The 4,921-nt window shown below is 41.7% G+C and overlaps 1 long non-coding RNA gene across 1 annotated transcript; it reads right to left on the bottom strand.

Moving 5' to 3' along the window:
- Window positions 1-1,625: 1,625 nt before the first annotated feature.
- LOC123725187 (uncharacterized) lies at window positions 1,626-4,621 on the bottom strand. Its single transcript, XR_006757636.1, has 2 exons — window positions 3,484-4,621; window positions 1,626-2,538 (listed from the first exon to the last, which is right to left on the bottom strand). It is a non-coding gene; the product is annotated as an uncharacterized lncRNA (long non-coding RNA).
- Window positions 4,622-4,921: the final 300 nt, after the last annotated feature.

Raw genomic sequence — 4,921 nt, 5'->3', positions numbered from 1 at the left:
GGTGTTCTTATTCTCCATGGACTTTACAGTGTCCCAGAACCTTTTTGAGTTTGTGTTGCAGGAAGCAAATTTCTGCTTGAAAAAGGTAGCCTTGGCTTTTCTAACTGCCTGTGTATATTGGTTTCTAACTTCCCTGAAAAGTTGCATATCACGGGGGCTGTTCGATGCTAATGCAGAACGCCACAGGATGTTTTTGTCTTGGTTAAGGGCAGTCAGGTCTGGAGAGAACCAAGGGCTATATCTGTTCCTGGTTCTAAATTTCTTGAATGGGGCATGCTTATTTAAGATGGTGAGGAAGGCATTTAAAAAAAAATAACCAGGCATCCTCTACTGACGGGATGAGGTCAACATCCTTCCAGGATACCTGGGCCAGGTCGATTAGAAAGGCTTGCTCGCTGAAATGTTTCAGGGAGCGTTTGACAGTGATGAGTGGAGGTCGTTTGACCGCTGACCTATTACGGATGCAGGCAACGAGGCAGTGATCGCTGAGATCTTGGTTGAAAACAGCAGAGGTGTATTTAGAGGGCAAGTTGGTTAGGATGATATCTATGAGGGTGCCCGTGTTTACGGCTTTGGGGTGGTACCTGGTAGGTTCATTGATCATTTGTGTGAGATTGAGGGCATCAAGCTTAGATTGTAGAATGGCTGGGGTGTTAAGCATGTCTCAGTTTATTCCCACAGAATGATGCCGCCACCACCATGTTCCACCGTAGGGATGGTGCCAGGTTTCCTCCAGACGTGATGCTTGGCATTCAGGCCAAAGAGTTTGGTTTCATCAAACCAGAGAAATTGTTTCTCACTCTGGAGCTCTTTCAGAGTGACAATTGGGTTCTTGGTAACCTCCCTGACCAAGGCAATTTTCCCCCGATTGCTTAGTTTGGCCTGGTGTCCAGCTCTAGGAAGAGTCTGGGTGGTTCCAAAATTCTTCCATTTAAGAAAGATGGAGGCCACTGTATTCTTGGGGACCCTTAATGCTGCAGAAAATGTTTGGTACCGTTGCCTCGACAGAATCCTGTCTCGGAGCTATAGGGACAATTCCTTTGACCATGGTTTTTGCGCTGACATGCACTGTCAACTGTGGGACTTTATATAGACAGGTGTGTGCCTTTCCAAATCATGTTCAATCAATTGAATTTACCACAGGTGAACTCCAATCAAGTTGTAGAAACATCTCAAGGATGATCAATGGAAACAGGATGCACCTGAGCTCAATTTTGAGTCTCATAGCAAAGGGTCTGAATACTTATGGAAATAAAATATTTCTGTTTTTTATTTGTAATACATTTGCAAAACAAAAAAGTTTTTGCTTTGTCTTTATGGGGTATTGTGTGTAGATTGATGAGGGGAAAAAAACAATTACATTCATTTCAGAATAAGGCTGTAACGTAACAAAATGTGGAAAAAGTCAAGGGGTCTGAATACTTTCCAAATGTACAGTACCCTGCTTTAGGTTTTCACTCCAAATCCAGTTGTCACTAACCTGGTTCAGCTTATCAACCAGCTAATTATTACAATCAGGAATCTATCAATCATCAACATTTGTCTACCCTTATAGATTCACAGAAGATATTAATATAAGCTGTCCAGGGCTATGTGGTGTCAAACAGATGCTAGACATTCAGATATCCAAAGAATGTTTGTTTATTTCTCAAAATCTAAAATAGAGGAGATTGTACACTATTTAATGCTAACTCAAGAGAACAACAATGTTATATGGTAAAAGTAACATACAAAAAATGGTATGAAAAGTGTAGTACAGTTCAATGTGTCAGAGTGTGTCTCAGGTGTAGAGACACACAAGTGCCGAAAACTGTAGCTACAGATTGTTACGCCAGATAATGTGATTTACCCAAAGATTTTTGCCGACATCTTGTCTATTTCAAGTCTTCTCTCACAGAGCTCTATGTCATGACACAGATAGCTGTCTCGATCAAAGAGAAGACTTGAAATACACACGATGGCGGCGCACATAGTTTGATTACTTGATGGATCAAAAAAAAAAAAGTATTTATTTTAATAACAGAGCATTTTCTAAATTCAAACTGACCCCCTGCAACTGGGCACAAACATTTTGAGAGACTCCTGTTTCTTCGAATCGAGGACAAATACGGCACCGCTAAGGTTGATCTTTCTGTGCTACACCAAACACTACCTGTCCTGTAAGTCCCAGTAATGGATACCAAACATCTTTGGTTAAATCACTGGTGTTATCTGCTGTAACGATCTGTAGCTAAGAGAACTGGTGATCAGCAGATGATGGGAGAGGTGGCCATGATAAAATTGCCATTCCAAAGAAACAGTAAGATCAGGGAATGCTTGTAAAAATGTGGGAGAAGTGGGACGATTGTTGTCATGATCAAACTGCCATTCAGCTCCTCGTGAGTCATCTTCTTGAATTCCAGCATAATGTCTAATCGCTCGAGATGGATACAGTTCACAGGATACAGTTCTGCTACAATGACACACGCAGGCAAATTAATTATGTTTCTGTATCTAGAATTCACTCCAGGATGTTGTCCAGGCACCAAACGGTATTGTCTTTAAGACAGAAAAATTATAATTATACTCTATTGAACATTTTGAGCAACAGTTGAACCGTGCCAGCATAATATCAACATTAGGGTAGACTAGTTGAACATGCATACATGTGCACAGGCAGAGAGATTACATTTACATCAATATCTATCCTAATAGAAAGAAATATGGCATAACCCTCAACCATTTTACAGTGACCAGACTGTACAAATGTGCCTAGGTAGGTAGGCAGACAGTATCTACCTACAGCCATGTCTATCAAGCATGCTGTGGAAAATATTTTTAAAGTAAAACCAGCTTCAGTTTTAGAGATTTACAACAGTAAATTGTTGTATTACTGTTTGCTAGTAAACTTATGTAGCTAGCTGGCTGGAAATTCATTACTTGTTATTTATATCTGTTGGGAATCCTATCTTGCGTCATGCCTATAATTCTGTGAGATTGAAAAGCATCCAAGGTCATAATCATAACCAATTTCAAACTTCGTCAATTACGGTACATACTGTAGCTAGCTAGTCAAATTATTTCAAGTTGCTGATGTTACACGTTTGCTAACAAGTTACAAATGTGAGGCGTGGCGCATAACAAGTTAGCAGGCGCTAACCTTTGCTGGTCAACCTAGCTTTAGGTGGGTGGGTGTAACATTGTAGCTTGTTGCTTAGTAGCTAGCCACATCTACGACATATTTATCGAGATACAAAAGATCTCTGATTGTAAAACCACTTCTATTTTTAGTCATTGATATGGCTATCGGTAGTTGTTTAGCTAGCTGACTTAGCTAGTTAGTGAGATAGTTAGCTTACTACATAGCTAGCTAAGTTAGCAAAGAGAAAAATAATTTGATTTTCCCCCACTGTAGTATGTTTGCCAGCAATACACAATGTGGGTTTCAGTAGATAAACTAAAGTTAGCTAGCTAGCTAGGTGGCTTTCTGGAAAAATAACTTACTTAGCTAGGCACCGTATTTGTCATCTGCCCTCTTGGTGCTGGCATCGGCTGTAGCTGAGCTTCTAACATTAGCTAAATCCAACTCTTTATTTAGAATCCTCTTCACTATATTCCGGTTGAAACATGTATGGTTGAATGTCACCATGTAGCTAATAGATGCTCCATCGTTGAATTCATGTTGATATGAGGAATCACTTGAAGCCATAGCGTCTGGTTATTTTTTTCAGTTTTGCCCAAAGGATTGTTGTTAGTGTCTGCCTCTTAAAAAAAAAAAAAAAGCCTGTCTTGGGGGAGGTACAGGGGCTAGAGCATGAAGTACCTACCCCCCCCAATACACCGGAAGCCGTCATTGGGTGTATCATTCAGCGTGTGAATCCCTGACCTGCCTTCCTCCTGGGCAATTACATCTCACCGTCCTCGAAATGCCGCAGACATAATGAAAACAAGCCCAGATTCCCCCAGGGTGAAATTCCCCTTTAATACACGCTCCTCCGGCTCAGCGGCTCCAGAGACGTGCACCGACCCCCAACTCTCTGTCATGTGCGCAGGGAAATAGATCACGAGCATATGGAGGAAAAAAACATATTTAGAACTGATAATTGATTGCAATAATGAATGCAATTATTTGATTATTGAATGTTATGATGGACACAGATTTGTAGAACCAAAACATACGCAGCCTCTGCTCAACAAACTCGAACTCCAGAACAAATCATTTGGGGGGGGGGGATGCAGTTCACGAAAGACATTGTGCTTATCACCCTCACGGCAGTCATTTATGAGTCCTTCACAATCTAGACCGGTTGTGGCCACAACCACACCTCATTTCAAATGTTTGAAGAAATAGGCTAATCTTATTTGTATGCCTAGCAATCCACAAATGTACATTGCTCATAGCACACGTTTACATGTCTCAGTCACAAATGGCAGCTCCAATAAGCCCGCTATGGTGAACGAAATGTGAACGAGAGACTTGTAGAATCATGACTCTTTCGATTTTTCAGTTAATCGTTCGGCGTTAGGGGGTCCTGTGTGCTCTGGGCTTTACCCACTCAAATTATCGAAATGAGTCGAACAATTTGTTATTTTGACTGAACGCGTTGAAAAGATCTTAGTCAATAAAAAGAGACAAACTTCCCATCACTACCTTCCACCCCCCCACCCCCCCCCCTTTCCCCCTCTCTCTCCCAGAGAGGAAACAAAATAATCCTCTTGTTCCTCCTTCCTCTCTTCTTTCTGATTGGCATGACTCCCTACTCATTCCCGTATGCATGTGTGTGTGCGTGTGTGTGTGGTAAGACGGCATGCCTGCGTGTGTGTGCTGGGCCACGTGTGTGATCTGGGAGTGTGCTTCTGTAGCAGCTTCTGTAGCAGTTCCTTTTCCCCAATGCCTCATTACCACTTCTTAGGCACAGTAATTACTAGGTGACACAGGTCC

Source organism: Salmo salar, chromosome ssa11 (assembly GCF_905237065.1).
Source record: "Salmo salar chromosome ssa11, Ssal_v3.1, whole genome shotgun sequence".
In the NCBI taxonomy this organism is placed as follows: Eukaryota; Metazoa; Chordata; class Actinopteri; order Salmoniformes; family Salmonidae; genus Salmo; species Salmo salar.
This window is presented reverse-complemented; position numbering and strand designations above follow the sequence as displayed.